Source organism: Ixodes scapularis, unplaced genomic scaffold (genome assembly GCF_016920785.2).
Source record: "Ixodes scapularis isolate PalLabHiFi unplaced genomic scaffold, ASM1692078v2 PGA_scaffold24__2_contigs__length_7659602, whole genome shotgun sequence".
NCBI lineage: Eukaryota > Metazoa > Arthropoda > Arachnida > Ixodida > Ixodidae > Ixodes > Ixodes scapularis.
The window spans coordinates 5,026,714-5,049,639 of record NW_024609851.1 but is presented as its reverse complement, the minus strand read 5'-3'; the positions used below and the strand labels follow the sequence as shown (position 1 = coordinate 5,049,639).

The window sequence follows — 22,926 nt, the reverse complement described above, 5'->3', positions numbered from 1 at the left end:
GGTGTCACGATCGGTTTGTTGCCGTGCACATTGACTCAACGCTCGAAGTTATGCAGTTCCGTTCCGGCACCAGCCGCACCACGTTTTCCGGTGCATCGCAAGTGGAGGCCTTTCGACTCATTCAGTGAACGTAAAGATCGTGCCCGCTGTCTTCGGTGCTGTGGAAGTAATTGGGAGACGGAAGAAGCATCAAAACCAAGGCGTTTACGACTCCAGGCCGGGCCGCAGGTTCGCTCTGAACGAAAGGCGACGTATGTGTGCACGCTTTGAGGAAGCCTCCGCGTTTCGCCGCGCTAGACCTCGCCGATCACGACCGGACCAACCGGACCCCGAGTCCGAAAGGCTCTTGCGCAGCCAGGAACGGCACCGAGGTAGGAGCTGCTCGTTCCGCGCTACCATGCAGTACTCTACAGTGCTTGGAGCTCTCGGTGTCTTTCGTGCTTGCACTGAAGCCTTTGTGACCCCTTCGGACGCGCAAGTCGTACTTCGCAAAGGTTTGGACGGCGCCGCCCTCACCGAGCAGCTCCGCTATATTCCGCTTACTTATGATCGCAATAAAAGCTTGCGTTGGTTGTCGGAAAAAAAAAAATTGCGGCACCGCTCTCCCCGCTGCCGACGAGGTTGGCCGTTGCCATCTTCTCAGCTGTTCACTCGCTCCCGCAGCGAGCGCCTTGCCATTATCCTCCCCGTTCCAAAATGCGATGCGCTTTGCGCATTATGCCGTTAACATGACCGCATATTGAATGCGGCAACTGGATTCAATGCGACTAAGTCGCATTTATGAAAACGCGGGTCATGTTCTTTTTCGACATGTATGGTGTATGTAACGATAACGGTGGTGAACGATGGACGTTTTTTTTTGGAAGATGGCGGTCGTCGTTCTGCATGTATGATTTGGTTATACCGGTGGTCGTGTGGTATAAGCGTTTTTTTCGAAAGATGGCGGTCGCCTACGTCATCGAACGCAAAATCACACCAGCCATACCGAATCATATCGGCAAGCAAACTGGCTGCCAGAACCGGCAGAACTGGCTGCCAGTTCTGCCGGTGGTGCCATACCAGAACTGTAAACTCAGCAGGTTTGTTTCTTGTACGTTTTTCCAATCGGGTAATTTAGCCGAAAAAAGATAACTAAAATGTTGTAATGCAACTTTCTTGGCCAATGTGTTTCATAGGTAAAATGTTCTTGAATCATAAGCGATTAGTGATACTCTCTTTAACGGCGCTCTTCATCAAAAACTTTAAAGCGTACTCTGCGTACACTTAATTGTTGTCCTTTCAGTTTCAGGTATGACTGGCACACTTTGTTATTTGAGCTTGTCTACTGGGAGCCACCGTTACTAGATCAACCGTGTCCAATTTGTTTGCAACTAGGTGGAGCTGCCGGCGCAATAATCCACGCCTTTTCGGCTGCTACTGCTCCGCGGCTTCTTGCGAGTCTCGACTCCTTTCGAGGTTCAGCATGGTTGTCGGTTAAATTTTGCCCTTTCGCCAGTAAAAAATATAATTTGAGCATGATAAGCGCTACGACCGTTTTGGCATACGCTTTGCATTATTGTAAAATGCTGCTGCCATAGCTGAACTGACAGCGTGAAGCGTTTCAAACAACTAAAGTTGTAGTGGCTCCGACGAACTAAAGTTCGTCGGCGCCACTACAATCCGGTGTCTACAATCAAAGCGAGTTTCCACCGTAGTAGTAGATGTGCAGTCTTACCAGGGCAATGTCATTGCTGATCGGACATCTAGGTCATCTTCGCACAGAGGAGTCTCAGTTGACCCCCTACTTTCAGTCTTCCTTTCAGAACGCAACAAATATTCCGCGAAGGTCGCAATAACGCTTGGGTACGGCGTCGGGTTTCAAGGCTCAACATACCCCGTGGCGTAACGACGACTTCTTCACGAATCTCGTGGTCGAAGTACTTTAGAATTTGCTTTAGAATTTACCTTTTCCTAAAGCACAAATCACAGGGGACGTCCTTGTGCGACAGATCTTGCCATGGGAAGTTTTTTGCCCCTAAAAAGACGCGTCGTTTCTCGTTTGAAGGAACTTTGAATGAATGTCTCGCCTGAATACCTGGCACCGACCGTTTACGATATCGACACTCCGGTGCGGACCACGCCACCGGCATAATCTGATAAGATTGTAGCCTCACAGATTGTCGCTTAACAAGTTTTGAACAATGTGTGAATTCTCATGCCCTGCTATAAGCTTCTCTGCGTTGTTTTTCCGAGGCGTGAAATGCGCGCGGACGTTCCCGTCACGGCGGTTGCAGACGACCGAAGGAACGTTCGCGCGGGCGCGATCATTATTTTGCGCCCACAGCAGACGACACTTGAAATGTGGTTCAGAGCCATCAAGAACACAGATTCAATGTTTTATTGGTTAAAACAAGTATTGGAATTTCTCATATGTGACTACCAACTGCAGCAGAAACAATTGGAAAGTCGTGTGGTACTATCACAAAAAGCGCCACAATCAAAGCTCAGTAGGCCAGATGCAACGACCACAAGCGCGCCGTCAATGATGATGATAGCGAGTAGTAATGCGGAGCGCGCGCCCTCTAACAGGCGCCACGCAAAGGGACCCCCTTCCGGAGCGGAATTCCAGAACTGAGTTGGTTCTAATAACGTTGACAGGGAGCAGCTACACCTCCCAGCTGCACCAATATGCAATTGTCACGCGTGGTAAATTTCCCTTTAAATTTTGCTTGGATGCTGAATTTGTGAAGATGACACGTGGCATAAGGTCACGCGACGTCAATTTCCCTGCAAAAATATTGAGGAAGCTAAATGTTTGCACAGGTCACGCGACATGAAGTCGGATGACATTATTTCCACCTTTAAATTTAGCGAGAAAACTAAATTTGTGTTGAAGTCACGTGACGTCATTTTTCCTCTAAATCTTGTGGGGACACCGAATTTACGTAAAGGTCGCATGCCACAGTCATGTGGCGTCATTTCGTTCACTAAATTTAGCAGTGGAACTGAAATACCTGTGATGTTGTAGAAGCCTCTTCCGACAGCTTTTGATAATAACAGTGATCTCATATGAACCGCTCCTCAGTGTGGTTTTTTGATTAGTGTGCACAAAAAATATGGGTTGCGTGCCTGGGGCTTAGATGGTAGAAGATCCTTTTTTTGCTCGCCTGGCCTTCTTTACGAGCCGCGTGATTCGGTTGAGCCTGAGCCGCAAGTAAGCGATGTAGCTAGCGGCGAGACGAGCGACGGCGATAGCGACGACAGCGAGCTACGAGCGAGGGATATTTCTCACTGCCGCTCGTCGCGTCGCTCCATTTTTGGATTTCAAAAAAAGTCACTGATCCCCTTGGTAGCTTGCACCCGTCGCTTTCGTGCTCTTTGCCACGTCGAGTGACTGACCGAACAACAACGAAGGGGGCTGCCGTCGGTTGTCTTGTCGCTCACGAAATCACTTTGATGCGGCTTATATTTAATAGTTAAGAGGCGTGTTGCAGACCTCTAGTATGCAAAGAAGTTACACTGGTCTACTAGAAGTTCGTTAATCCGCCAGTCGTGCTTCGCAGAAGCCGAAATTGTGCTCTGTCCAGGGTGTAGTTCAGTTATTCGTCCTCCCTGCCGCATTGTTCTGGGTCGTCTCGCATCGTGAATGGTCATCACGTCCCCGACATCAATAAGTGACGCGAATCGGGAGGAGCGTGATGGGCAGAGCGGAGTTTTAAGATTTACTCATTCATCCACCTCTTTTAAACCTGATGTGAAATAAGTTCTCTGTAGCTTCATCGCTGTCTCTGTTCTGGCAACGACTGCAGAGTGGAGCTTATGTCCCTCATTATCGGTAAACACAGAGAGCGTTTTCCTGCAAAAAATTCGCAGATGTTAAAATTGTTTGTTCCTTTTGATTTATATAAAAAAAAATTAATATACTTCAGATGACGTCCGTTTAGATGTACTGTGAACCCGTCGACACTTCTTCAAAATTAGGATAGCTTCGTCGCATAGCTTTCCTGGGAGAATTCTTCACTATTCGTATTTTTTTTGTTTAGACACATCCCTTCCATGAGGCATTATCGATGTTAAATGTCCATGCGATGCGATGGTGAGCGACATAGTGCTGTACATTGTGATGTCGGAGCAGTTTACAGACAGCTTACATGTCTGTTGAGAGTTTCTTGAATGCCAAATCCTTGTCTGAATAAAGCACTTTTGACAGTCTTCCTATGGAAACAAACCTACGAAGAGTGATTAAGAAGGATTGTGCAGGTACGTTCGTTTAGAGCTCAATGTGAAGTGTTCGTGTTACAAAGCAAATAAAAACAGCTACGTACGACTTCTTTTTCTTCTCAAATTTTGCGTAAAATACACCAGCAAAATCGATCCTCACGAGGTCGAATGGCCACTCAACACGTTGTTTTGGCAGTTTGCCGTAGGTGCTGATGCGGCCCTTAAGTATATCCTTGCACACCTTGTTCAGTTTCGCAGATACTTTTTTACTGCTTGTGTTTGCACAATCCAATACTGTTGGCCTACCTCAGTTAACACTTTTCTACTCCTCTGTGAAGCTCTCGGTTGTGTTGGCTGCAAATATGCAGCTAAGAGCAGCACTGTGCGATGGGGAGTATGAGAGTTGGTTTAAGGTCTTCGGATTTGCTTAATTGTCTGAACCGACCGACTATGCCTAGAACTTAAATGTCATCTATACAATGTTGCAAATTTCTTAATTTCGATTACTTGTTCAGAGGCCTTTTATTTCAGATGCTTTACCATTCTTTCAAGTATTTATTTTTTTGTGTCACCTTCATTCAGTGTTGTTCTGCCCTTTTGAGCTCTTCCGTTGAAAGGTAAATAGACAATTTCTTCAGTGCATTACTGTTTTCTTTCAAACGGCAAAGTCCAGCAGTGATCCTCAGAGCCCTCGAGAGGTCGCTGTGGGCTTTAAGTGAAGTACAGGTTCGTCTACGGCAGATTTTACATGTAGTATGTTGATTTTCATACCATTGTCAAGTATTTTGTATGATATGTCTCATTTCGGACCCGCTTGGGGATATTCGGGTGACAATTTCTCGAGTCAAAACGGACCAGTCAACAACAGGTTGTTTTGCTTTAGTTTTGACTCGAAGAGTCCTCTTGCTAGGCAGTGTGCCGAATTTTGTTTTCACCCTGGCAGATTTTCCAGCGAGATACGGAAGTCTTGCTTTGGATCTCGCTCACTCTATTTGCAACAAATGTCTCCCACCGGGAACCTCTACCGTGGTGATGATTATTGAGGGATCCAGGGCGCAAAATGCCACATAGGCCATAGTGCGCCAATCTAACGTGATATTATATTCGTATACTATGTTGTTACTCAAGAGATGTGAGCGGTATAAGGCATGGTGTAAAATGCAAGTGGTAAAAGTAAAACTCAGTACACGATCAAACGAGATTAGGTTATCTCCTAGTAAACTAAGAGGGCGAAGGGGTATACGGTTTCTAAGAACTCGGGAAAATTATGACGTCGTTAGCTCTCAAGGTCTGAGCAAACCTATAGAATGTGCAGGATTGACACAATATCTCTACAGTGTGCACAGCGTGGTACATCTTCGACACAGAGGAGGTATTTGTGGAAGATGCACGAATGTCCTATGCGAAGTCGACGTAATAAAACATCGTGAAACCGATTCACGAAAGAGTACTGTCCCACAATTGAAGAATGGGACTGATATTGAAGCTTATTATCAGATCCACTTTCCTATATCTTTCTGCCACCTATCAAAACTTGAAACTCTCATGACTGGTTTGGTGTCCTGGTGGGGTATCGAGACAGCTAATTTCAGAAATATCTGGAGGATGAGGCCAGCCTATCAACTTTCTTTTTGCCTAGTATACCCACGTATATTGAAACGCGACGAAATGTAATATAGTATCCGGTGTGCTATGCTGTAATAATCTTGGCACGAACAAGCTGTAAGAGCGTATTCCTGGTGTTTTTTCAGAACAAGATAATGGCAGTGATAACACCACTGCGAGTCTACAACTATAATCGAGCTCCCTATCCTTTTTAGTTTAATGTAATGAATTGCTAAAAATACTGTAGACAGTTTCGCTATAGATAAACTGCAAATTAATTAAGGCGTTTAACAACATAACTGTTCTCCATGTTCATGGCATATTCCGCAAATAATAGATTTTTGTACGACCAGAATAAAGGATGGAATGATCAGTGTGTTTTGCTTCTAATTGTTGAACTTGTTCAATGACGACGGTCGGAGTAAACCTGTGCTAATTGAACTTTGTAAGGGAACAGTCGCAAAAGACTAGCAGCCTCTCCCAGGGGCAAGATAGGACACTGGCGGAGGGAGTGTCCCTCCATCAAGGGGAATCAAGAGATGTGTGATCTCTTGAGAGAATGACATCTTATCCGCACGATGCTGGGTTTGTTTTTCCAAAAGTCGGGAGATCCTTGAATAATTTATAGCATAATATCTTGCATTGTGAGCTTCACGAGAACCTTGTTGGTATATGTCATGATCAAAGATTTCTGTTTTATTGAAAACGCGCTAGATTCTCCATATAAACTCAAAACGGGGGTCTAGTGAAAGCACATGTGGCGAAGACGTAACCCGAGATGGGTTACGTCTCCGCCTAAGTCTAATATTTTAAGAGCTGGTGGTCTCGCTGTTCCATATAAAATGGCACCATAGTCAACACGCCATTGTAAATCGTAATTATAAATTGAAGACACTATCTTATTCGAATGACTTGTGCACAAAACTTCTAAAATGCTTATACTTCAAAGACATTTTCTTTCAGGATCTTCAGGGGAGCGAAAAAAGTTAGTTCTTTGTCAAAAATTGCGCCCTGGAATTTATGCTTGATTATAACAGGCAGGTGTGTTGCTTTAAGCTTCATTTTTCAATTGAGAGTCTTCCCACGTCGTAAAAAAACGGCACACAAACCGTTTTGGCCGGAGAGAACTGAAAACCATTTTTGTCTGCCCAGGTACGTAGTTTATTTAAGTATAACTGAAGCTGGCGCGTTCACAGCTGGAGGTATTACAAAAAGAACAGGAAACTTGAAAATCGTTAAGGTACAATGAATGTGAAATTGCAGAGAGATGTATATTGGCTATTTAGTTTATTTTGACTGGAAACAACGTACTCCTTAGGGAACTTCATTTTTTTTAATAAAGGAATCCGTCAGGGTACAGCCCAGTCGAACCTGGAATGTCCTGTCTGTCGAAAAGTACCTTTATACACCTGATCATACGACCCGAATACCATAGCCGTAAATACACTTACATATTTCCAAAATTCAGTCGTTGTTATCAGCTCTTTCGGGGTCAAGAAAAACAAAAATGCAATGCTCTTTATGCACAAGCATTTACGGATATATGTCTCCACATGGATAAACTGGTCGACTGCATATCGTCCTTGTCAAAAGCCGCACTTGTTATTTGACACAAGTTTCCTTTTTCTAATAGGTATACTAACCGACTGTTTTAATGAGCCTCTCGTACGTTTTTAGAGCGCAGCTCTTAGGCGCCCGTTTCCGGCTTGAGTGGCGTCGCCGTAGCCGTCGCTGTTGGCGTCGTCGTCCCCAAAGGTGTACCCGTGTGGTGCGTTATCGCACGCGTGACGTCACTGGTGACTTCAGTGATGGTGTCATCACAGTGACGTCAAGTGACGCCACATGTGACGTCACAAGGACCAGCAGTGACGTCACGGGACATCACCGTCATCAGTGATGTCACAAGTAACATCATCAGTGATGTCACATATGACGTTATCAGTGACGATGCTGATGACGGTGAAGCTGAGGTAATCATGATGACGTGTGGCGTTCGACTTCCGCCGCCCGCCGCAGGTGATCGACCAGACGACTCGATCCATGGACTTACGAAAGGTTTATTACCATGACTGAGACAGGAGCCCGGTCGAAACCAAACAGTCAATTCCCACCGGCCCGGCTCGGACGTCTAATTTTATGCGTGCGTGGGAGCCGCACCCGCCGTTGGTGTCGGCACACCCCGCTGCGTGGCGTACCGATTGCCCCACACCTCCCCCTCTTAGAGGTCGAGGTCCAGGATGGCCTCTTCGTTCTCCGGATCGCGGAGCAGATCCCGGCGCGCAAGGCGGAGGAACCGGACGGCCTCGGCAACCTCCAACGGGCGGGGGGCCACTGGAGGAGCCACAGGAGGTGGCGCAGCACGGCGGGCCCAGTCCGCTGCCGCGCAGACCTGGTGCAGGGCACCCGCCAGGAGAGTAGGGCGGTGGATCTCCGGCACTCCGCAGACGGGACACAGTAGGCGGCGCTCCGCCTCGTTGCAAACGGCCCCGGGCTCCTGTGGCTGGCGTTCCTCCTAGGTGTTGACCCGGAGGGCTCGGGGACGGTGTTCGGGGGCACGCCGCGGTCAGGCCATGGCTGCTCCCTCTAGCGCAGCGTCAAAGCCCAGCCCCCTAGGACGGTCCTGGGCCACCACCGTTCAGGCTGCGACGCTGGCTTGACCGTGCCGTGGCGGAAAACGCGCCGCCAAACGCCTAACTTAGTGGGTACGGCGGACCCGGTTCTGGTGGTAGTGGCGATCCTGCGAGAGCAATAGGAAACGCACATACACGAAGAAAAAAAATCGAACTAACGGGTCTGGTCGCAATACGCCAAACAAGTTCGGAGGCACTCGCGAACAAGTGAGCCCATTTGTGAGAAAGGGGGCAGACCCGCGGGAAGGTGATGGACCCTCCCCCTTCCCTCTCTGCGAAGAGAAACACAGCCAGCCAAAAAGGATATGAAAAATTAGGTGTTGGGCCACCGTGGGCGCAAGTTGCACCGCCTAGGTGGCGTTCAACGGTCCGACGGCTGGGTGGGGACTGGCTGGTCCCGACACTTCGAAACAGCTGCTGGCTCGAAGTAACGCTTCAGCTCAGACACGGGAATCGGTCCGTATTGCTGTGCGCCATGCAATCGTGCTAAGCGGTAGGTTAGCGAAGAAACTTTCTCGGTTATGCGAAAGGGTTCATCCCAGCGGTTGGCGAGGGATCCCGCGAATCATTTCGGCGAGTCGCTGAGGGAGTGTGTCCGACGAAGTACCAGGTCTCCAACCTGAAATTGAACGCCGCAGTGGCCCTCGTCGTACTGAGCGGCTTGTTAAAGACGAGCGAAGTCGAGGTTCTCTCGTGCTTCGTCGGTAATGGACGTCTTGAGCGAACTGCGCATACGGACGTCCATTCTGTGCGAAACCTGTGTATGGGAACTAGTTTTCTATTGGAAAGGATATCTCCTTACCAAAGTTGAGGCGCGCAGGTGTGAAACCGGTTCATCAGTTGATCGTTATGCGCGTTGCGAATGCCATCTCACCGAGTTTGGCATCCCAGTCTATGTTACGGGCTGTGTGGGAAACCAACATAATTTTGAGGTTGCGGTTGGCCCTCTCCGTGATGTTTGCCTGCGGGTGATATGGCGACGTTAGCTTGTGCCGTATTTCAAGCGCTGCGCAGGTGTCGATGAAGACCAATTAATCAATCAATCAGCGTTTATTTCAGCTTGAAATACAAACTGAGGGTGGCAAGAAAAAAGCAGTGTCGTCCACCGCTTGACGGGCCTCGCCACCTTTACAAGTCAGCAGTGTAAACGCGGTAAAAAATAATATATATATACAAAATTAACAGTACAGACAAAATGAGTACAGAAAAATTATAGAAAAGCGTTCCTAAGGACAGAAGAAGACATATCATTCAAGTGATCACATAGAGGAGTATTCAAAAACTTAGGCAAGATATATCGCAACATTGTAAAGCCATAGTCCGTTCTACATCCAGGTAAAACAAAGGTGTCTTTTTCCCTGGTTGTATAAGGTGTATTGTGGGGCACAGTAGAAACAATACGTGAAAGAAAATTATCATTAATTGCTATTATATTTTTGTAAAAACACGCGAATCTATATTCAAATAAATTATATACAGGCACAATTTTAATCAGTAAGTAAGCCTGCCGGGTTGGGGAATTATATGGAGCTTTTGTAATAGCACGTAGCATTTTCTTTTGCAAGATCAGAAGCTTCTGAATATTGGATGTTGTGGTATTACCCCAGACAAGAAAGCAATAGCTTAAATACCAATAAAAGAAAGCGTAATACAAATTAAGTTTAGTTTTTAGTTTTTTCAGGTAGAACATGCTTATTACGTGAAGTGATTCCAACAACCTTGGAAAGGGCAAGACAAACCTCATTTATGTGGGCGTCCCATGTCATCGTTGCAGTAAAACTTACACCGAGAGATTTAAACGTTTCTACGTGCTCGATAATGGTGTCACTAAAAACTAAAGGCGGTGGGTGCATCACAAGTTTCCCTTTAGGACGAAATATTACGGCTTTAGTTTTCTCTTTGTTTATCTTCAATGAGTTCACTAATGATCACCGTCCTAATAATGTCAATACTCGGTTATCAGTGCCAGTTAGTTCTTCAACGTCAGAGGAGGCAAAGAAAAGGCTCGTATCGTCAGCATAAATAACGTATTTTGCAAGAGTACTAATATCGGAAATGTCATTTATACATATATTAAACAAAAGTGGTCCAAGGATGCTACCCTGAGGGACACCACTAAATATCTTGCTCCTAAAGTACGAAGCACCGTCCGTGATGAGCTCAGCAGGGAAGCCGAATCTGGTGAAGACGGACAGATCTTCCAAGATGCGCTGCGAAAGAAGCTTCCGCAAGAGAAAGAGTTCGACCCACTTGGTGAAGTGGTCGGTCACAACCAGTAGATACTGATTCCCGCGAGGACTAAGTGGAAACAGCCCTATCATATCACCGGCAACAATCTGCCAAGGCGACTGGCTTACGACTGGCGCCAATAATCCTGGTGATTGGCCTCCGCGCGGTTTTGCCTTTTGACACACTGGACAAATGCGAGCATACTTCAGTACATCCTGCCTGATTCCTGGCCAAGTCGCAACACGACATATCTTACCGTAAGTCTTACTGCCGCAGCTGTGACCCGATAATGCTGAATCGTGTAAATACCTCATGAATAACTTGCGCAGCTTCTGAGGTATCACGATCCGGAAAGGCGATCCGTCGGCGTCGTCGTCTGCCTGGGAGATGCAGCGGAGAAGTCCGTATTTGCTCAGCAGGTACGAGTCGTACTCCCAGTCGCTTCCAGTGCTGCCAGCCCTCTACTGCAAGTCCCTCGCACACGCGTCGGCAAAATCCGTCTTCCTGCTGGGCCTTGCGGAGGTCTGCTCGGCTCACCAACGTACCCCACCGCGACTCTGAAGTGTTGGCCACGATGTCAGTTAATCGCACGAACTTTGGTTCTGTCTCAGTGGGCTGGGAGGGACCTGCAAAGGAGCTCGTGACATTGCGTTCGCCACGACGTTAGTCGCTCCTTTCCTGTACGCGAAGGAGTAGTCGTTAGCTTGTAGTGTGAAAGCCCATCGTGCGAAACGTCCGGCTGGGTTTTTGCAGGTTCTTCAGCCTCGAGAGCGCTTGGTGATCAGTATGGATCTGAAAGGGAGCGCCATCGAGATACATGTTAAACCTCTTGAAGGCGAAGATGATGGCGAGACATTCCTTTTCCGTCACGGAATAGTTCCGCTCGGCCGCTGTCAGCGTGCGGCTGGCGAAGGCGACTGGGCGAAGAACGTTGTCGTGTTCCTGAAGCAGGACTGCGCCGAGACTGAAGTTGGTGGCATCCTTTTGAACAACAAATGGGCGATTGAGATTCGGGCTGCAAAGAGGCGACGTCGATGATGGCTTTCGAGAGCCTAAGAAAGGCGACGCGCTGCTCCCCCCCCCCCCCCCCCGTCACCCTTTCTCGCCCTTGCGCAGGAGCAAAGTCAGGGGGTGAGTAATCTCGGCACAGGAAGGAATGAATTGGCGATAAAATGTAATCAAGCCAAGAAACCGCTGCAAACTCTTGACGTCGTGTGGCTTCGGGTACTCTGCTACCGCCCGCAGCTTGTCCTCGTTGGGGCAAAGAACTTCGTTGTCCACCACGATACCAAGAAGGTTAATTTGTGCTGAAGCGAGTTGCACCTTTTTAGGGTGAATTGTTAGGCCGGTAGTTCAAAGGCGCTTGAGGACAATTCTTAGGTGCTCAAGATGCTCCTCGAAGCTATGTGAAAAAACTACGACGTCATCCATGTAAGCCATGGCGAATTGGTACTTTGTGTCGCCTAGAACAATGTCCATTGGGTGCTGAAAACTAGTGGTTGAATTTGAAAGGCCAAAGGGGAGGCGAGTAGATTCAAACAATCCTCTGTGGCAAGTGAACGCAGTCTTTGGTACGTCCTCTGGGTCAATCTCGATTTGCAAGAATCATCGACTACAATCCAAAGAGGTAAACGCTTTTGCGTTGCTGATAGCATACGTAGTCGAGTCAATTGAAGGAAACCGGTATGAATCTCTCATCGTTACAGCATTGAGGAGGCGGTAATCCACGCACAGTCGTACGGAGCCGTCCTTCTTTGGAGCCAAGATGACGGGAAAGGCCCAGGGGCTCTGGGACTCTTGCGCTGCTCCGGTATCTAGCATCTCCTGTAGTGCTGCGTCTAGAAGGGCTCGCTTGGGGACCTGAGGGGTCCCGGGTTGCACCGCAGGGGTCGGGCGTTGCCAGTCTCAATGCGGTGCAACAACACGTCGGTATTGCCCGGGGTTGCCATGAACATCATTGCGAACGGGTGCAGGATGCTCTCGAGCTGCTGCTTCTGCAGAGCGGTGGCTGGGCACGCGGTGAGGGAGTCTCTGAGGCTAATAGCAAGTGCTGCTGCCGGCCGCGCTGTGTAGTGGGCCTGAAGGGTTGCGCCGGTGATGCAGTCTTCCTACGTGCTGAAGGGTGTGATGTGCGGCTGGTCGTCGAGACGATAACCGCCGGCAGCCAAGTCGAGCGAAATGTGTTCGCCTGCAATAAAATTTGGGTCCAAGATAATAGGTGCGACTGAAATAGGTACGGCTTGGAATCAGCGATTATAGCATAGTCACAGCTAGTTTAACACTCCCTCGTCTTTTTGGTGCACAGGAAAGTAGTAGAGAAGTATTGATATATGACAAAGGAAATTATAAAGGCATAGAAAAATATTTGCTTGAATATTTAGGTGATTTTACTAGATTATCCTTGGAGAGCTGTGCGCATACTTCATAGGTTGCTTTTAAGAAATGTTTGTCAGGTCTAATTAAAAAATATATTCAAGCAAAATATATATCTGAAAATACTAAAGCTGATAAGCCTTGGATGACGTATGCTGTTAACAGAGTAAGAAATCAACGTAGGCGTGCATATCAGACGTACAAAATGCATTTATCTTAATTTGCTGTTTCGAAACTTGAGAAGCTGAATAATTCTTATAAAGGTGTTATCACCTTGGCGAAACGGGCATACTTTGGCAAACTTTCAGTTGGAATGCAGTCAAATAGTAAAGAATTTCGGACCTACTTACGAAAAACTGGTAATGAAGATGTTGGCATCCCGGATATTTTGAGTGATGATGAGGTTATTGAAGATAATCATAATAAAGCCAATTGTTTCAACAATTATTTCAGCCTATATTCGCCTTTACCAAAATGCGTTCCTGTTATCCACTCCTCAATGACGGAACAGGGCCTCCTATGCCGCCTCTTGTCATAAATATAGAAGATATTGTGAAATGTTTAGAGGACCTAGATGTAAACAAATTGGTGGCCCCAGACGGCTTGTCGCCAATAGTGCCAAAATCGTGCTCACTCACCGTGTCCCCCTACCTTCACATAGTTTCTTCAAAGTCTCTAGAGGAAAGTGGACTTCCAAGCGAATGGAAAAAGATATTTGTTACGCCAATCCACAAGCAAGGATCGAGAAAAATTGTAGAAGACTATAGCCCCATTTCCCTTGGTTGTGTGTGCTGCAAGGTTTTAGAAAACATCGTGTATAGTAATGTTGTAACACATCTAGATACTAACCACTTCTTTTCTCCAGCTCAACATGGTTTTCGAAAGGGCCTCTGGTGCGTGACTCAGATTGTTGAACTTTACAATGATCTTGTTACAACTGAGAGTGGAAGAGAAACGCATGCAATTTTCCTTGACTTCCCGAAGGCTTTAGATTCTGTGTCCCACCATTTGTTGTTGTATAAACTGCGCTTTTTCGACCTTGGTAACAGCGCCCACCGATAGATTGAAAATTATCTTTTTGAAAGAAAGCAATGCGCAATCATTGACGGTGCAAAATCAGAATTTGTAGCTTTGACATCTGGCGTTCCACCGGGGTTAGTCTTGGGGCGTCTTTTATTCGTTGTTTTTATAAATGACATAGCTGTAGGTATTGACTCGCCTGTGGGGCTTTTCGCAGATGATTTTGTATTATATCGCAAGGTAAGACATTTGCATGATTCTGCACAATTTAATTTAGATAAAATATCCAGTTTATGCCGAACGTGGGAAATAAGTCTCAATGCTGACAAGTGTGTGCACGCCACTTTCGGGAAAAAAAACGCGACAGCATCTTTGTTACCCTATTAACTAACGACATTTACATAGAAACACGCCTGTGAGGTATCATGGAGTCATTTTATTAAGCGATCTTCCTTTTATGCTCACGTAACCCAACCTGTACAAAAGGCTGGTCGAATGTTAAAATTTATTAACAGGCATCTATGCAGTGCTCCCAAAAATCTAAAAGAAACTGCTTACTGCTGCTTGGTAAACCGATGCTTGAATATCCGTGTGTTCTGTGGGACCCGCACCAAGCGTAGTTTTCCATTGAAATAGAAAAAAATTCAAAACCGTGCTGCAAGGTTTGTATCGGGAAAGTACGATAGAACGTCCAGTGTGACAGATATTAAGGGTGAGATCGGTTGGGAACTATTGAATATAAGGAGAAAGAAATTTGGTCCAAAGGTTTTTTTCCCCAATATTTAGTAACTTAACTAGAATTGATAAGTATAAATATCTTGAATGACCAAACTTTATTTACGCCAGAATAGATCATTGTAATAAGATCAAGAAAATATTTTGCCGAACTGATTATAAAAATACTAATTTTTGATTGGTACAATAACGAACTGTAATTCATTGCCTGCATCAGCATTTACTACAGATGACGTAGGATATTTTTTTCTCAATATCCTAAATTTTTTTTACATTCAAGAGTGTGTGTATTTTATTTAACACTACCCTGTTCAAAATATTTTCATACTCGGCATGCTAGGCCAGTATCAAACCGAATTATTGGTAGGGCAAACTGGGAATACTGGTAGTAGTTTTACTGAGAATACTGAACCGGTATCAAACTGGGTTATTGGACGGATAAACTGGGAATGCTGGTACTTTTACTGGGAATACTGGGTTTATCGAACATTGGTATACCGGATGCACTGGTAATACTGGATTTACTGGGCATATGGTAAAAACTAGCCACACTGGTCACACGGGCACACCGGTTGTTCCGGTTTCGCTAGTGAAACCGGTACAACTGGTTGTACCTGAGACACCAGTACAGCCATCTTCACCATACTGAATACACAGGCCATAAACTGTCACAACCTTTATATTTCCATTGAAACTTTATACAATCCTTTAGTAGTTTTGTATAGGGTCATTCCATGCCAAAAACTTGATGTCGGTCATATTTTTGGATGTGCCTGAAAATTTTAACATGAATAAATAACATTAAGGATTGGTAAATCCAGGACTGAATAGCAGCTTTGCTGAGGTCATGGTCCAAAGTGCAGAAAATTTAATAAACTGCTTATTTTACCTCTCACATAATCCGCTCTACCTTATCCTAGAGACAAACAGCAAAGGACACCAAATAGTCTCCGAATATTAGTTAAAAACCCGAATTTACCAATACTTTGATATGTCTTATTCATATTGAAATTTTCGGGCATGCTCAAAATATGCATGCGATTCTATAACACTAAACATAAAGTGTGACTAGACAAGGTTTAAAAAAAACATTGTGTGGTGCCTTAAAAATATACCCGAGGCATTAAACAAGATTAAAGTAAAGTCGGACTAGGCAACAAAAACATTCAGTGTGTGGCACAACATACAACCCTAAAGATAACACACTGTGTCACCTTTCGTGCGAGCGCAGGGGAGGCTTCGGCCACCCCAGCCAATTCAGCGCCAAAAGGATGTCACGTAGCATTCTGGATGGGCGGAGCTCAAGGAAACGTGACGCTCTCTTAACGGTGGACTGGCTGGGATGAACAACAAAAACATTCATTGTGCGCTGCAACGCCTGTTGGTCAATCATGCCCGAGGCACCACACTGTAAATATTAAAAAAAGTCTGACTAGACAATAACAAACATAATGTATGTGGCACAACATGAACCCGTAAAGGTAAAAAATTCCACTAAATGCGAATAAAGGAAGAAAAAAAAACATTCACAGTTCGGTGCAGTCCAGATCCGAAAGGAAGTTTTTCGTGGTGTCGTTCATTTGCCGCACAAGAACAGCGTGGTCCTCTTGCAGGTTGACAGCCTTGGGGTTTGAATGCTGGTAGACATAGTAGCTCAAGGCATCTGAAAGAAAAGTGGATCAGTAGTTGCCAGCTAGAACTATATATATTACTCACTGCTTAGCCTTACATGAAATTTAGGATTGTAGTCTGGTAATCTTAAAAATTATATATGTTAGAAGTGGGGATAGAATAAACCTTTTAACATGTTTGATCACCACTCTTTAATTATTCAATTAGTAACTTGCCTTGATTCTTAGAGATAATAGTTTAAAAGAAAAAAAGAAAAGGGCCAAGTGATGGTGATGCTGACAAAGCTGAAGTCAACAATGTCCGCTTACTAAGATCGCATTGAGGCTAGAAATTCCACATGCAAGCTTGTTTATTATTACAGAGCTAACCACTTACAACGATTCCACATATAGCGATGTACAGCTCACAACGATCAGTTTCTAGAGTTTCTAGACCGGAAATTACCAGTGTCTACTCCAGATACGGTAATCGGTTATGACAATTGAAGTTTTGGGTTTTCTCATTATCTTCTAAGTTGGTTGCACTTCATTAAATAAGCCAGTTTACGACACAAAATATCCTGGCAAAGAAGGGGGAGGAGGAGGGGCCTGGGGGAGGGACACGAAAGATCCTGGGGAAGGAAAGCGGAGGGTGAGAGGGGAGAGGAGAGAGTTGTACCCGGACAAATCACGGAAGATTCTGGAATGGAAGGAAGGAAGGGGGAGAGAGAGAGAGTGCATTACAGTCCAAGGTTTAACGGTCCAGCACTGCAAGGAAGCGTTGCAAGCAACTAATGCAGCTTTTTCGCATGACCTATCCCTACAACACGTTCTGTGTTAATACGACTTTTTTCTTTGCTTATAGCGTTTTCGGAAAAATCCTATAAAATAAAAAAAAACGCCAGTAACGACTTCGTGGACTCTAATTGACCTGAAAAACGTTGATCTTTTTCCAGGAAACATAAAAACCAGCCGTTGAATGAGCCCGGCTGGTTTTTATGTTTTCCTGGAATCCTTGGGCAAGTTATTTTTCTCTTCTATTCCGATTGCATCTTTAGTTTGTAAACGTCACAAAAAGGTGTCTTTTGCCCCTTATTACAAAAACAAGGGAGCCTCGCCATCATACAAGTTCTTCATGTTGGCAGCAGATTAAAACCAGAACAACAAAGTTTTGTTCATGCATTAGAGAATGCACATGATAAACACCATTCGGAAGAGAACGCCAACACTGACGGCGTAAGCTGAACGCGCCGTTCTTCTCATAAAAGCGAGCAGTTCAAGTGGCTTCAGACTGCACTTGAACGCTCCGGAAAGCATCGAGCAGTACCGATGATGATCATCGCAAGGCATTTTTTCCTCACCAGGTGCACCAAGTACTCCAGCCCTAGCAGCGGCACGAAAGCAACGATGCCATCAATGTTGCCATCGTGCAGGAGCTGATGGATTTAGTTTTGCCGCAGGTTCTGAAACTGAACTTTGAAAACATATGCCTAAAAAACTGCACAGTCCCTCCCCCCCCCCCCCCCAATAAGGAAAAAAGAGACTGCAGGACAAACCATGGTGCTGCAGTGACCATTTCACTCTACCACAACGCCTTCTATTCAACAAAGCCGAGTGGCGATTGGCAACTATGCTTATCCAACTCCTGTTGTTGCCAGACTAAACACTTTTGATATTGGTTATTACAGAAAAAAAGAGTTCGCCTATTTCGATCCTCTCCGCCAGTGGGCAAAGCACGAGTGGCAGGGATCGGTGAGTCAGCCACACATTCCGTGAATCAAAATATCAGTTCAGCATTAAGTAGCAGTTTATTTTTCAAAAAGAATCAGTTACAAGGACAATGTAAAAGAAACAAAGAAGTAAACCAGTCACTTACATTCCTTTGCCTGACTTCATAGAGAGGTGGCAGAGCATCCTAGAGTGCTGCGTTCGTCTGGTATGCTGTCCATGAAATATAAATGTGTGTGCATTGGTAGGATCGAATTTGACAACTTTATTTCAGGCAGAATTTACAGAAACCCACTAGGGATTCACAACTATTTGTCATAAAGCAAAACTATACCCTGTTCAAGGCGAAGTCCATTCGACTTAAAAATTTGGGTTTATGACCAAATCAATGTTGGAAAGGACTATATACTGTATGCGGGGACAACATTCTGCAGCTATAAAGTTTGAGGGGCATTAAAGGAGGTTTCTCAGATTGCTTTTTTTGGTAACTCATTTTAGAGCTCTAGGCATCGGAAAAATTTCAGAAGCATAATCATACGCAACCTGGCCGAACGACACACGGTGCTCGACAGCTAATCGCAAGTGCTGGCTATCCGCATGTGTTGGTTACGTGCATGCTGTTCCTCAGTCGCATTTGGGTAAAGGGGCACTAAAGACTGTTCTGAAGACGCTTGTTTTTTTTTTAATATAAAGGAGTAAAGGCTAGCATATGTTATAAGTTTCAGATGACAAAGCCACTGATTGAGCCCATCACAATAGAAATACACGCAATTTATGTTTTCTTTTTATGTACACAGCGCGAACAAGCGATCGCCGTTTTTTTCTAGTTTTTCTCTTGGAAACGAAGGGATGTCATCCAAGTTAATATTGCTACGGAAAGAGCTCATTTAGTTCTGTATTGTAAGCAATAAAATTACGTGCTCGCAAATACAATTTGGAAGTAAAATGCGAAAATGTGCTGATGTCGTGTTTGCGCTAACAGTATCGCAATGTGTACACTGCGCAACACTGTTAGTGCAAACAGAACATTAGTGATTTTAGTTTTACTTTAAAATAAAACTTGTTGGGGGCCATATTTTAACGTGTATGCTAGTGTCCCAAATTACCATTTCCCACGACAGAAGAAGTTTGCATGACAGCCCTCCGACTCTAAAAGAAAGATAGTAAAAACCCACCATCGCGTGTTTGCGCTAACAATATCGTGCTCTCAACCTAACTACTTTCTATGAGAAAACAAACACTAATATTGATTCAATTCATCAGTTTTTAATGGCTCGGCTTACCAAGATTTTCAGGGCCGGTAGGGCTGCTGGTGGAGCATGGTGTTGGCCCAGAGGATGTGCTGCTCTAGGGGTGGGAGCAGTGCGATCCAGAAAGGGGACAGCTGCATGGGCAGGAATGGGTTCTTGATCCGGAAAGGGGGAGGGGGGGGAGCTGCTGCAGGGGTGGGATGTTCTGTTGAATCAGAGAGAGGATAGTTGCTGGGGCAGGAAAAAGGTGCTGAGGCAGAGGGGGTGCCGCTGCGGGGGTGGGAGAGGCAAGGAATGGAGCTGCCACTGACACAAGACCAAGGGACGGGGCTGATGCTACAGCACACAAAAAAGTTGGAGACCTTTTGATTGATTTCTACCATGTAAACCAGGCTCCTAGCTGTGCAGAACCTACAATATCCTTAGAATGCCTGAGAGCTTTCCAGCTGAAAGTCATCCCCCCTCTCCCCCCCCCTCCCGCCCCCCGCCCTCCTTCACAAGGTCTTTCATTTTGCTGGGGCCTCCTCTTCCCCCTCCCTAAGATTCCGCGTCTTCGGATAAATCCAAAAAACTGTGAAAAACACCCGCTGGTAAACTTTTTGTCAATTCTGACTTATCCGATAAACTCCGAATTGTTATGTGCCCATGCCACCCCACGGCAAAAAAAAAATGTTTTTTTTTTTTTTTACAATTTGAGCAATTTAGTACGCATGGACATTTACCCCCTTTTCCCGTATCTCAACACTTCCCCCCCCCCCCCCCCCCCCCCCCGAGCAGCGCAGGATTAAAGGTTCTGGGAAAATGACACCATAATCATTTTTAAAGCATCGAGCCGTTGTCAAAAGACGTCTTACGGCTGGTCTCGTCAAGGTTAGTTTAGGGAAACAGGTCATCGTACCATCCGTGTCACGACCAAAGCTACACTTTTGTTTTCCAGTTTGGGCCATGGGATTTGGAGAAAGGAGAGGGTATGTTTCTGGGGGTAACAGTGAAAGCTATGGACCATAGGGATTGTATAAAATAGGGAAGAGGGGCAGTTGAAACTTCTCTATTACGTCATTAAGCACTCCACGTCGCGTGGCCCCGTGAAAGATTGATGGGATGAATACGAGCTTCCTCCGGCAATTCATTAATTTTAAGGTATCGAGGTTTATCGAAGCCGCACTTGTCTGCGACTTTTGTCGCGGGACAAATTAGTATTGCCGGTGATACCAACGCCAAATTCAATCGAAGAAATCTTAATTGATACAAGCGCGTTTTATTTTTATTTGAGATATGTTTTCATCCGGTTATTAGTTATAATTTCAATAGGAAACACTGCGAAATTAATCTTCGAATTTCGGAGAATTGGGGATTTACAAGAAATAAACACCGATAAACACCAGATTTTCGCTAAAAATAAACTCCGAAGAACACCCTTCGAATTTCACGAAAAATAAGCTCTGAAAACACGGAGCCCTCCCTACCCATCCCCCATACGGCAGTTTGTGATTGGCACCACCGAATCAAGATCCTGGCTGCGTGCCTGGCTTGCATCCTTTTTTTTGTTTGTTCATCACTGTAGGATTCAACTGTAAGCACAGTGTCATTGCAGAGTAAAAAAATAGCAGCATACTTTTGTTGGCTAGTGCTGATGATTGGACCAGTTGTAGCCAATTATTGAAAAGAAATTGAGAAGAATATGGATATTGATGATACAAACACAACAAAGCGCTGTGTTCATCTCCTCCTTCTTGTCCGTGCAATTCGCACTCTTTGTTTTTAATAATACATTTTTGTATGATTCTTTTTTTGGTATCATCTGTATAGGGGTTCATTGGAACGACCCACCTGCCTTTGCATTCACTTTAGCGGCAGTTCCCCCTTCCTTATGGTGCCCATCGCTGAGGAAGTGGAGGGTGGGGATCACTCCCAATCTTGTGGCGGTTCCCCAGGTTCCCATAGGCTGCAAGCTGCCAGCCAATCTGAGTCAGGCGTACCAGCCCCGCGGGACATGTCAATTCCTCTATTTTAGACGCAGACACGCACATTTTGCGTATACCTAAAAGAAGTGTTCTAACAAAGGGGAAACACAATATTTGACCCTTTTTGAATGCATCTTTTTCTTTGGCTGAGAACACCCATAAAGTCACCCTATTGCACATTCATTGGTGAGCAATTTTTCACACAACTTCAAGCATTTAGAGAAAATGAACAATATAATGGATTGGACATAAATTGTTGCTATGAACTACCCTATACATTTACACAATGCCTTATATCGTAAAAGCCATCTAGCTTTACAAATCTGTAACCAATTAAAAGTTTGCATTTATTTAATTTATTACTACTGGCTATTATTCTTTGACAGAAAGAATAACTGGGCGAGACGATACGTTGGGAGTATTTCCACTTCATCGAATATTCAGGTTCTTTTCGCATTTTTTTTTATGTTTTTGCCTTTTCTAGGCACTCGATTTGTAGGGGCTTTCGCCGCCACTAAAAAACGTGACATCCAAACTCATTTTATTTACATTAAAACAATGGTAAACTTCGAAAACCTGTCGCTTCGGCATACGCGCAGAGACCGCGCGTCTCTACGGCACAGGCGTAAGCATTGGAAAGAAATCATGCTGCTCGCTTTTGCAACGTTTTTCTCGCTCCCGCTTTACGAAACAAATCGGTGGAGGGCGGCTGTTGGGACCATCCGTCAGAACTAGCATGACCTGTGATTGCATAAACTGCCGTCAGATTGCACTTGAACGCTCCGCAAAAGCGTCGTCGGACGAACGTCGTCGGACGTTGCCAAGAGCCGAACAGGCTCAGTTCCGCCGCACGCGAATTTGTCTCGCTCTGCGAAGCGAGCCATAGGTTTTGAAGAAGGTACGATCTTTTTAAATAACGAAATAACATCGGCCAGACGCATTGTCAGAATCAAGCATATAGCTTAACAAGCACATGGTACACGACGAAGTTTATAACAGCGGCGCACTTCGCAGAAACAAAGGAAAGTTACTTACCGGCGCTTGCAGCAGCGTCCGCAACTTGCGGGCGTTGGTAAAACGCGGCGTCTCCCAGCCCTCAGTCATCGCTGGACATTCTTGAACATGGTATTCGTAAGGAAACATCTAAAATACCTGCTATAACGGCTAAAACGTAAAAAAAGGAAACGATTTTCGAAGCCTCCGCATCCCCAACGTCGCCAGCCTTAGACAAACGGCCAAACGGAAGCTGATTGCGATAGCGATGGTCTTCCCCAATCATCAAAAGATTATTTTTTAGCGAAACCAAGCAAAATTATATTGTATTGATAATAATATTGTCACTATAATAATGTTGTAAAAAATTAACGAAGATTTAGTCCATCTTATGTTTTATTTAAAGTTTAGGTGTTTTTTTAAGTGTAAGAACCGAAACCGAAACTATTTCAACCAACCTTTCGTTCGTCGTATTCGCAACCGTGCCTGTGTGTGCGTGCATGCGCCCGGGTTCGTGCGCACGTGTGAATGCGTCCCTGTGCTTGTGTGTGCGTGCGTCTGTGGTTGTGCTTGCGTGCGTTTGAGCGTG

General features: G+C 45.4%; 1 long non-coding RNA gene across 1 annotated transcript; it reads right to left on the bottom strand.

Moving 5' to 3' along the window:
* Nucleotides 1-15,466: 15,466 nt before the first annotated feature.
* On the bottom strand, nt 15,467-22,581 carry LOC121836307. The gene is made up of 4 exons (XR_006077872.1): nt 22,380-22,581; nt 19,414-19,650; nt 18,279-18,343; nt 15,467-16,455 (listed from the first exon to the last, which is right to left on the bottom strand). It is a non-coding gene; the product is annotated as an uncharacterized LOC121836307 (long non-coding RNA).
* Between the last annotated feature and the right edge of the window lie 345 nt (nt 22,582-22,926).